Genomic DNA, 13,021 nt, shown 5'->3' on the forward strand with positions numbered 1-13,021 from the left:
TGCTATTGCATTCAAACTTGTTACACTTACTTACTATCATGAGGGGACTGGGCAGGCAAAGTTAGATAACTCTGGCATGCATTTTGACAGAATTATGTGCCCTTTTTATACTTAGAAAATTGAAAATTTTGGTTAAGTTTTGTGTTTAGGTCCATTTTATTCCTTAAGCATCAAAGCTATTGCTTTCATACTTGCAACACTTACTAACTTTCATAAGTGGACTGTGCAGGCAAAGTAATGTAACTCTGACTGGCATTTTGACAGAATTATGTGCCCTTTTTATACTTAGAAAATTGAAAATTTGATTAAGTTTTGTGTTCAGGTCCACTTTATTCCTACAGTATCAAAGCTATTGCTTTCATACTTGCAACACTTATTAACTATCATAAGGGGACTGTGCAGGCAAAATTATGTAACTCTGACTGGCATTTGGACGGAATTATGGGCCCTTTATACTTAGAAAATTGAAAATTTGGTTAAGATTTATGTTTTGGTCCACTTTACCCCTAAAGTATCATAGATATTGCTTTCATACTTGGAACACTCAAAAACTATCATAAGGGTACAGTAAAAGGACAAGTTGCATAACTCTGGTTGTCATTGTTACGGAATTATGGCCCTTTTTTGACTAAGTAACTTTTAATATATGGTTAAATTTTGTGTTTCGATCCACTTTACTTCTTAAGTATCAAGGCTATTGCTTTCAAACTTCAAAAACTTTCATGCTATCATGAGGTTACTGTACCTGGCAAGTTGAATTTTACCTTGACCTTTGAATGACCTTGACTCTCAAGGTCAAATTATTAAATTTTGCTAAAATTGACATAACTTCTTTATTTATGATTAGATTTGATTGATACTTTGACGAAACTACTCTTACCTGACATACCACAATAGACTCCACCCAAACCGTCCCCCGTGCCCTCCCCCCCCTCCCCCCTCCCCCCACCTCCCCCCTCCCCCCCCCCAATTTTTTTTTTTTTTTTTTTTTTTAAGATCACAAATCTCACAAATGACCACCACACCCTCACACTATACTCCCCCCCACCCCCCCCACCCCACCCCCCCCCCTAATTTTTATTTTTTTATTTTTTTTTTCTTTTCTTTTTTTTTTTAAGATCATCTCACAAATTACCACCACACCCTCACACTATACCCCACCCCCCCCCCAATTTTTTTTTTTTAAACGGTTATGTTTGAAATACCGTCCAACCATCGCACCCAAAAAATCCCCCCCCCCATCGCCCTTTACTCCCCCCCCCCCGCCCCCGATTTATTTATTTTTTTATTTTTTTCGCTTTTTTGGAAGATAATGTAATAAATGTCCACAACCCCACACTATACACCCCTCTTCACTCCACCCCTCCCTCCTTTGTGATTGAAAATGAGAGCCCCTTCACCTTTAAAAAGAAAGATGAGCGGTCTGCACCCGCAAGGCGGTGCTCTTGTTTAGAATGCATGAACATACGTATCTGAGGTGGTAAAGGGTTAAAAGTGGGGAGGAACATATTTGTGCATTCATGTATAGTGATGCATTTTAATGCATTATGTCAATTTTGGGTCTTGATTGATTGAAATAATTGTTATTTAATGTAAAGATTTGGCTCTTGATTGATTGAAAAATAAAAGTTCATTTGGTTGTGTGTGTATAATAATGTATTTGCCAGATGATTGAATGTTAAAACCTACAATTTTCTCTTTTGATTTTACTTCATTTTATATCAGAAATACCATTTTATAGGAGAAATACTGAAATTGTTCAGCTTTTGTGATAAGCATTATTTGACTGTAATGTAAGAATTAGTTTATAATGCAAACCGGAAAAAAATGCGTACATTATAATAAAAAAAGGCTTTTTGGCATTCCGAGAGAGATGCATTACTCAAAGTTTGTGAGAAAGGCTTCAAACAAGGCCTCAAGTTTTTGGTCAATTTGACCACTCCAGTGTTTTTTTTTGTTCAAAATCGGCCCCATCCCCTATGGAAAAAAGTATATATTTTTCCCAAATGGGATCTAAATATTCCGAACATTAAGTTCATCTCCAATCCAGCTCTACAAGTAACACTTACTTAAATTTTTAACCAGGTTTTTAACCAGGTTTTTAACCATGTTTTCTGAAGGAAAAAATGGTTATTAGATTGGCGAATGCGGGCGGGCTGGCTGGCTGGCTGGCTGGCGGGCTGGCGGGCGGGCGGAACAAGCTTGTCCGGGCCATAACTTTGTCGTTCATTGTGAGATTTTAAAATCATTTGGCACATTTGTTAACCATCATTAGACAGTGTGTTGCGGGAAAAAATTACGTCAATATCTCCAAGGTCAAGGTCACACTTTGAGTTCAAAGGTAAAAAATAGCCATAAATGAGCTTGTCTGGCCTATAACTATGTCATTCGTTATGAGATTTTAAAATCATTTGGCACATTTGTTCACCATTATGGGACGGAAAGAATCACGTCAATATCTCCAATGTCAAGGTCGCCACGACTAAAAATAGATTTATTTTAAAACAAACTTGCAAAGGGGGTTAATTTTGTTTGTTCATTTCAAAAGTTCAGTTTGAGTTGTCTCCCTTTATCAGATTTTTTTTCACAATGAAAACCTGGTTTTGTGACAATTTTGTCCCTTGTTTAATATTTAAAACACTTTTATTCTAATTTTTGAAGTATTTGTTAGCAAAAAACAACACTAATTTCCCAATTTTAGTCAAAATACATGCCACACCTTGTTTTGGGTCACTAGGTCAAAGGTCAAGGTCACTGTGACCTCTTATATTATTCTGACAAGCTTTCATTTAATCAAAACTGCACCCGCAGCCAAGCGTAACAGCACCTGCCAGTGCTCCAGATAACATGCGTAAACACGAATTAAATTTCTTAAATAATGATTTAGATTTTAAATCTTTGCATGAAGTTACGCATTGAATAAATAAAACAGGAATTCGAAATTTTCGAACGTGCGTAAAACTTCCAGTAGCAAATTATATACGGTAAACATTTTATCCCGGAATTAAAACTACAACTTTAAGTCAACGTCACTCAAGCGTTTGCCGTGAGGAGGAGCCACACCTAAGAACCGTCGAAAGGCCAAATGATCTCGATTCTGTTCTCCTAGTATTGCAGGCGAGTCATTACTGTTTATTGTACCTTTTTAATTACACTTATCGTAATTTTTATACACAAGTAATATACTGTATACCTATTCAATATGTCATTAAAATTAAATGTTCAATATAGTTTTTGATATGACTTTATCGGCGACCAAAAGGCCATTATGACCTAAGCCGAAGTGTCAGTGAGCGTTTTACATAAAAAATCAAAATGGCCGACCAAAGTGGTGTATCGAAGGGTGAAAGGCAAAAAAGCCATTTCAGTGTCTAAAGTCCACGCTGCATGCATTCTTTCAATTAGATTCAAATACCCAAAGCATGGTTTTGTCAATAATTGATCAACTTATAAGCTCTTGCATAAATGACTCTAAAGCACTCAAAAAACATTCAGGTTTAGACCAGAAAAACCTGTCCGATTATGGGAAAGTAAGAAACGGAGAAGGAAAGCCAGGCTTTTCCAAGAGTATAAACCAAAATGTTGAATTGTTGATGTGTCCAAAACAATGAATAAAAAATTATTTGGTAATGTATTGTTAAGAATTAATTTTATAAATAGGGGGTGAAATAATAATTAATTTTTAAAATAGAGAGTAAATAAGAATTTGACCAAATATTTATCTGGAGCTCTGACCTGCTATGTTGTGCTCTTGTTTTAATTACAGTTGACTTATTATTATGCTGCTGTTTTCATTAAGCATAAAAGAGTCAAATTAGCAGATTTGTCCATATAGATTTTAACCTGCATTTCACTATCCTCCGCTTTTAATTCTCAGCAATTGAAACCAGTTGTACAATATTAGTTGATTCACAATATTGTTTCGGTGTCTTAATTAGCTAAGTAAACATTTGAATGTTTACTTTCCAATGCAAATATGAAGACCTTTGGTTTATGAACAAAATGTACCATTATTGTAACTTTGAGGAAATACAACGTAAGCGCTTCTAATGTTCATTTATGCACCACTTGACCACTCAAGAAACAAGATATTGTTAGATGCCAATTGGATCTGTAAGCCCAGGCGAAATGAAGGCTATATGACCATACCAGGGCTAAACCATGGTCGTAGGACCATGGTTTACCATGGTAGACCATGTTTTGTTTAATGGCACCACTGTCTTTGTAAAATACCATGGTCGACCATGGTATAATACCATGGTTGACCATGGCCAAATACCATGGTCATGATGACCATGGTCAAAGACCGTGGTGCCATTTAACAAAACATGGTCTACCATGGTAAACCATGGTCCTACGACCATGGTTTAGCCCTGGTATGGTCATATAGCCTTCATTTCGCCTGGGCTTACAGATCCAATTTAACATATAATTGACTAGAGTGATAATGTAGCAATGGATACTTGAGTAGAATGATAATGTAGTGATGGATAATTTATTAGTGTGATAATGAAGTGATTTATAATTAACCATAGAGTGATAATGTAGTGATGGATAATTGACTAAAGTGATAATGTAGTGATGGAGAATTGACTAGAGTGATAATGTAGTGATAGATAATTGACTAGAGTGATAATATAGCGATGGATAATTTATTATAACAATAATGTAGTGATGGATAATTGATTAGAGTGATAATGTATTTATGTATAATTGACAAGAGTGATAATGCAGTGATGGATAATTGATAAGATTGAAAATGTAGTGATGTATAATTGATTAGAATGATAATGTAGTGATGGATAATTGATAAGAGTTATAATGAAGTGATGGATCATTGATAAGAGTGATAATGAAGTGATTGATAATTAATACGAGTGATAATGTAGTGATGGATAATTGATTAGAATGATAATGTAGTGATGTATAATTGATTAGAATGATAATGTAGTGATGGATAATTGATAAGAGTTATAATGTAGTGATGGATAATTGATTAGAGTGATAATGAAGTTATTGATAATTAATAAGAGTTATAATGTACTGATGTATAATTGATAAGAGTTATTGTCGAGCTCTCTGTCTTCTGACAGCTCAAAGTTTTAATTTCAATAATTAGGATTGCAAGCAAATGATTTGTTTCAAATTCGCAGTTGATTAATTTCAAGCTATTTTATTTTAATTCATGTCTTGTAAATTCTTTCTCATCTGTGACTGATATCTAATAAACAAAGACATGATGTCTAGTTTTATTTTCATAATGGTCACACTCAACTGATTAACCCTTTGCATGCTGGGAAATTTGTCGTCTGCTTAAATGTCGTCTGCTGAATTTCTTAAATTAGCATTTTCTTCGATTTTTTTTCAAAGAATACTATCAGAATAGCAAACAGTTTGGATCCTGATGAGACGCCATGTTGTGTGACGTCTCATCTGGATCCAAACTGTTTGCAAAGGCCTTCCAAATTCGGTTCCAGCACTGAAGGAGTTAAAATCTTGTATAAAGATTATTTCTTAAAGAGACATATACACTGATTGGAGCATTGTGTTTTTCCAAGACATTTGTCTTAATTTTTTGTTTCTACAACAAAAACATAATTTGAATATATTGACGAATATGATGTCATCATCATGATTGTGTTTTTTGCTGCAAATGTTTCTGCTACCTTTGAAAGGTTAAGATATGACTCAAAAAGCAAAGAAACACAAAAAGTAAATATGAAAAAAAATTGCAAAGAACTTAAGTAACAACACAAAGAGTGTCAACCTATAATAATGTAGAAATTTCTCATTGGAAGAAAAAACGAAAATTGTCAAACAGTGAAACACTGTAAAATCGTTTATTTTTGTTTCAAAAATTAAAAAATTGGACATTATTCCTTATTTGGAATTTAAATTGGTTGTAAGTTTACTCATAATATCAACAAAAATTAATGTCACATGAATAATGATGGTTTCACAATATTCACTGTTGCAAATTTAAGTAATAATTTATAAACATTTAATAAACTAACAAAAACTTATTTGAACAGATTATTTGTTGTAAAATAAATACTTGAAGCATAAAATATTACTTGATATAAACAAGTTGCAATTAAACTATAAACAAGTTGCAATTAAAATAATGCCCGCATATACCTAATAAGTTGCTTTACTTTGAATGTACATTCTAAGCTTGGAGAGATATCATATAAAGATGTTTTTTGTTTTTTGTAATTTGAATCCAAACCAGATTAATTCAGTTTCAACAAAGTCTTAATTGAAAAGAGGGATTTGATGATGCCATTTGATGCAATGTGTATGTGTGCAACATATTCATTGGTGTCTTTTCTTTAGAAGTATGCCTATAGGCACTGTTGTTGATGGTCATTCATAATTCAATGAAGGTTTTGACACACAGGTTTAAAGTCAAAGTGGTCATACAGTAGATTTGCAACTTTAATGGATGAACATGTAATATAATCATTTTAAAGTTAAATTTTTTATATGGAGACAAAAAGAGATTGATTCAAGGTTAGAGGCAGACATGTAAGTGCAAAGAACATTATGCAAATTTGCTGTTGGTGGAATATATCAGTTATCCAAATGGAAGTGTGGTACTAAAGATTGTGGTAAAAATAACTTGAAAAATTACAAAGTGATTCTATGTATTACCATGGATGGAATAATAAAAGAGAATAACAACTGAGAAGTTCAAGATTGTGTAGACTTGAAAACAGAAACATTTGTTGCATTGAACTAGTTATTTTCAAACAGATGAATTCGTATTGGATTCTTTTAAATTCAAAGAAAAAACAATTTATATACCTGGAATTATATGTAGAAGTTGAATCTGGCATTACCAGTTATCATTACCAGACAAGAATCAAACAATCCCATCAAGTGTGGAGACTGGGTGTTTAAAAACGCCACACACAAAAATATAAGAATGAGGAGAGCCATTTGAACCCATTCCATAACGAAACAACAAAAAAGTGTGGAAAGTTTTGCAGATAATCGTCTTTTTTTCTTGGAAAAAAAATCTGGATTAAGAAAGGAACTTGAACCCATTCCATAACGAAACAACAAAAAAGTGTGGAAAGTTTTGCAGATAATCATCTTTTTTTCTTGGAAAAAAAATCTGGATTAAGAAAGGAACTTGAACCCTTTCAATAACAAAACGACAAAAAAGTGTGGAAAGTTTTGCAGATAATCATCTTTTTTTCTTGGAACAAAATCTGGATTAAGAAAGGAACTTGAACCCATTCCATAACAAAATGACAAAATAGTGTGGACAGATTTGCGGATAATTGTCTTTTGACTTTGAAAAATAAAATAAAATGTCAAAGCAGAAACGATCAGTTGCGGAGCTACCATTGAGTGTGATACCGCACTTACCCATTATTCCATCAGGCCGCAGAGGTTCGCAGGTAGCTCCGATAATCTACGTGACCGATCACAGTCTTCCTGACACCTCGGAGAATGGATATTGCAAGAATGTGGTGGCCCAAGCCTTTAGCCGTTCTGCTGAGGTAGGGAATCGTTTTTAGATTCTTTTTCAGTTGTTTGACCCGTAACTTTTCAGATACACACTTTGAAGTGTTTAAGTTGTTTATTCCTTTAACACTTAGATACATAATTTGATGCGTTTGAAGTCCCTTCGAAAATAAAATTTTATTTAAGAACTTACTAGATTTTAGTTTTAAATATTTTATTTCATACCCTTAGACATAGATCATAGCAGCAAACAGCATAAAAGCTGAACTGCCTTCATGGAGTTACTCTGACAGGCTTTGCTGGTTAAATGCTGCTTGCATTGAAACATTTTCACTAATGGCTTCTGAGCCAGAAAGGGTTAAGTGTTGATGAAGTCCGTTAAAGGGAGTCACTGGTTCACAGAATTTTTTTAAGGGACTGCATGGTTCACAGATTTTGGCAGTTTTTTAATGTGTGTCATTCAATGCCTGTAATTGACAGATAAAAACAATGGAATTATAGAGCTTAAGTCTAATAACAAGAATACAAATTAGGAAAGACAACCCCTGCAAAATTTGTTCTAGAAATTGGAATGGTTCTAAAACATCAAGAACAGTTCTAGAATGTTCCATATTTGTGTTCTAGAACTTATGTTCTGGAATTGTTCCAGAACAGTTTTCTAGAATAATTTCAGAACATTTGTGGAACAAGGCTTAGTTCTGAAACTGTAAGAACATTTTTAGAACATTTCAAGGACAAAATAAGTTCAAGAAATATCTAAAAATGTTCTAAAATGTAGATCTAAAACACATTTAGAACTCTTTAAGAACCAGTAAGTTCAACGCAAGTTCTAATGGGGAATAAGAACACATATAGAACAGGTCTATAACCAAGGTCTACAATTGTTCTACAATTGTTCTACATATTTAAAATAAACTAATTCAGGCAATGATAATTTGACTTCAATTTCAAATTAGTAAGTTCTACAAAAGTTCTAATTGGGAATAAGAACACATATAGAACAAGTCAAGAACCAAGGCCTACAATTGTTCTACAATTGTTCTACATATTTAAGATAAATATGTGTAACAGTGTGATATTACCTCCCTTTAAAATGTTCTTTCTTAGATTAATTATACTTATTGTTAATATATAATGTTGGTGTGAACAAGAGTATACTTATTTTCTAATTGTGTAACTATTTGAAGTATATTGTTGTAGTTTAATAAAGTTTATATATTTTCTTATATAAACTTTATTTAATGATGGAAGTTAAGATCAATCATCGATCAGTTAGGCAAGGAAGTCTGGTTATTCCTGATGAATAGTTCTCAGTTACAAGTTCTGAGGGGAAAAATGTCCTAGAACTGTTCTAGAACATTCATTCCAGACTTACTTGAAGCAAATTTTTCGGAACTGTTCTAAAACATTTCTAGAAATGTACTGGAACACACCGACTAGAACTGTTTTGTAATCATACTGAAAATCTTCTAGATATTTTTAGGAACAGTTGTTGAACGTTAAATGAGAATAATTTCTAGAACAATTGTTTTAAAACAGTTCTGGAAATTTATACAAGAACAATTCGGGAATAGTTCTAGAACAATGGTTCAAAAATTGTTTTAGAACAAACCTTCAGAACTGTTTAAGAACTATTTGTTCTACAAAATATTCTCATTTAACATTTAACAACTGTTCTTAAATCATTCTTGACTATTTAAGGATGATTCCAGAACACTTCTAGTCATTTGTTCCATTACAATTCTAGAAATTTTATAGAACAGTTCTAAAACATTTCGCAGAGGAAATAAATGAAAGAAAAAAGTTTGCTCCACCAGGGCTTGTACAAATGACCTTAGAAATAAAATGCTGTTGCCTTAACCTTTCAGCAGTCCAGACTTATATTTGATTATTGCTTTTTATCTAAGCCATCAACATTTTGTCACAAAATGTAACAAAAACGGATATAAACACTCAAAATTAATTGATCATTTTGCGTTTGAAATGCTTTATGTTTGTATCTATTTGAAATGGTGATTATTCTTATTATTGGTCTATTTAATTAGTGCTATATTGCTCCCTACTGTACAGTAATTTGTTTCTTTTTTTATTTGTTACAAAAATATTGATTATTGTCATTTCGTCAATTTAAAGGGACTTTTCACAGTGTGGCAAAATAACAATTTTCGAAAAAATTGGTCATGCCGTTTCAAAGAATGTATACATTGTACTCAAACAAGCAAAATTACATTCCTGTGTAATAAACTTATATTTATGCCCCCAGTAGGATGGCATATAGCAGTTGAACTGTCTGTCAGTCAGTCCGTCAGTCTGTTTGTCCGCCTGGAAACTTTAACATTGCCCATAACTTTAACAATATTGAAGATAGCAACTTGATATTTGGCATGCATGTGTATCTCATGGAGCTGCATATTTTGAGTGGTGAAAGGTCAAGGTCATCCTTCAAGTTCAAGGTCAAATATACGACTTAAAAGCGGCGCAGTAGGGGGCATTATGATTCTGACAAACACATCTCTTGTTTAATTCCAAATTCTCAAGTCTTAAGACGTTATTTTCAAACTTAACACGTAAAAATTAGATTTGGAATCGCCCTTACTTTGTTTCTCAGCAATTCCATTCTTAAATTTTTATGAAGTATTTAACCTTAAATATCAGCCTTAAATTGTCACTTTTTTGTCCAAACCTTTGCCAAACCTAACAAATGATAGACTTTGATTTCTTCAAGTTTCTCCCATTTTTCAAGCAAAACAACTTGGAAATAAAGACAAGCAAAAGTCAAGCATGTATTGGTAAATGCAGACAAATTTTGGCAAATGTATTTAACGTTTTACCACTTAGATATGTATTTTGACACATTTGTAGACACTAAGAAAGCTAAATTTAATTAAAGACCTTTCTTACTAGATTCAAGTTTTAAAGGCTTCATTTTCAACCCTTTGATACTGATGAGCAGCAAACAGCATAAAACCTGAACAGACTGCAAGTTACCCGCAGGCTGTTCTGGTTTTATGCTGGTTGCAAAAGCCATTTTCACTTTGCTTTTTATGGGGGAAAGGGTTAAACTAAAAAGAATAGCCTGAATTGTCACTCATTTCTCTAGAACTAATAATGCCTCCTGTTTTCCAAGCAAAACAAACTTCGAAAGGAGGACAAGTAAAAGTGCAGCATGTATTGGTAAACACAGACAGGTTTTTTGGCCAATGCATTTAAACTAAAAAGAATGGCCTGAAATTTTCACTCATTTTTTAGCTCGACTATTATATATGAAATATATATAGTGGAGCTTATCCTACTCACCCCGGCGGCGTCCTTGCCGTTCCCATTTCCGTTAGCGTTAGCGTGCAAATGTTAAAGTTTGCGTACTACCCCAAATATTTCCTACGTCCTTTGACATATTGCTTTTATATTTTGCATACTTTTTTACCAACATGACCCCAATCTATAAACAAGAGCAGACAATTAACTGTATCAAGCATTTTGACAGAATTATGGCCCCTTTTATACTTAGAAAATGCATATTATTGATAAATCTATGTTTAAGTTTGCGTACTACCCCAAATAATATATTTTTTTAATTATTTTTGAAAGATCATCTATTAAATGATCACACACCCACATTATACCCCCCCCCCTCTCCATGATGGCTTCTGTTATACTGTAAAGCACTGGAATAGTCGAGCGCTCTGTCCATTGACAGCTCTTGTCTAGAAATATGCCTGCTGTTTTCCAAGCAAAACTATTTTGAATGGAGGTCATTAGGCCTTTTTTTCTAGACGCTGAGGCATAAATGGGTTAAAAACTTATATGAATCTGGAAAAGTGACACTTTTAGTGTGGTTTTTACTACAGGTGAAGAATATGTTACTCTAGTACTAAAAGTACTTTTAGACACATAAACATAAATTAAATATAAAATTTGAAGATACAATCTTTTATGTTAGGTAAATGATTTGGTTTTGGTGACAATATGAACCAAAAGTTAACACAATTAAAATAAAACATGATGAATTGATTTAAATGATGAAAAGCCACTGTTATGTATCATATTAAGTGTAATTAAATGTTATTGTGCAAACATTTTGAACATGAAAGGATTTTGTTGCAGTAAATGAGAGCTTAGTGTGTAATGTTATTTAATTTCCTTTTATCCATAAAGGATTTAAATGATTAACAATCACCTTTCGGCAGTTTTGAGGTCATTATGTTGGATTTATATTTGCTTCAGCTGTTATTTCACAACCTGTTTTAATAGTTATTTTAATTTTTAAAAGTGTGTGGAATATATATATGGAAGTTTTGAACTTAATTAATAGGTATTGTTTTAATATACATTGTGCTTTTTTGGCCTTTTGAATGTAGATATTAAGTGAATTGTTTTCAATTGGCATCATCAAATTGTTTGTTGACTGAGTATATTTCGCATGCAGATTTAACCAAAAACAAAAATGTTTGGTATGAATTCAAGGGCACTGATCATATTTAAATTTCTGCTCCTTCTGTCTGCTATTAGTGTTGGGTTGTTTAAGTAAATTATTTGCAATACAAGTTTGTATCTCATAACAGAAAAATGTACTGAACTATTTCTAAAGGATGGACTGACAGACAGCAGTAAAATGCATTGAAATAAATCTTATTTAGCAAAAAATATTAAACAATGTCTAAACTTAATAAATATTATTTCACTACATTTATTGCAATATATATTTCAAAACTAATTGCTATTGCACATTTGCAGTAAACAGTCTACTATATTGGATCACATATACTTCATGAAGTATTGAAATAATACACATATACACCATAAACTATTGAAACTGTGTCACATGATTAGCATAAACTATGGAAATATGCTATGGTCGAGATCAAGGTCACATCAACTAAGAGGGAAAAACTGATAGGTCAATGTCACATCAGTTAAGAGGGAGAAAAACTGATAGGTCAAGCTCATATCAACTAAGAGGGAGAAAAACTAATAGGTCAAAGTCACATCAACTAAGAGGGAAGGAAACTGATAGGTCAAGGTCATATCAACTAAGAGGGAGAAAAACTGATAGGTTTATGTCACATCAACTAAGAGGCAGAAAAACTGATAGGTCAAGGTCACATCAACTAAAAGGGAGGAAAACTGATAGGTCAAGGTCACATCAACTAAGAGGGAAAACACCTGATAGGTCAGGTTCACATCAACTAAGAGCGAGAAAAACTGATAGGTGATAAGTTCACATCAACTAAGAGGGAGAAAAACTGATAGGTCAGGTCACATCAACTAAGAGGGAGAAAAACTGATAGGGCATGGTCACATCAATTAAGAGGGATAACAACTGATCTGTCAAGATCACATCAACTAAGAGGGAGAAACACTGATAGGTTAAGGTCACATCAACTAAGAGGGAGAAAAACTAATAGGTCAAAGTCACATCAACTAAGAGGGAAGGAAACTGATAGGTCAAGGTCATATAAACTAAGAGGGAGAAAAACTGATAGGTTTATGTCACATCAACTAAGAGGCAGAAAAACTGATAGGTCAAGGTCACATCAACTAAAAG

This window comes from Dreissena polymorpha, chromosome 13 (genome assembly GCF_020536995.1).
Source record: "Dreissena polymorpha isolate Duluth1 chromosome 13, UMN_Dpol_1.0, whole genome shotgun sequence".
In the NCBI taxonomy this organism is placed as follows: Eukaryota; Metazoa; Mollusca; class Bivalvia; order Myida; family Dreissenidae; genus Dreissena; species Dreissena polymorpha.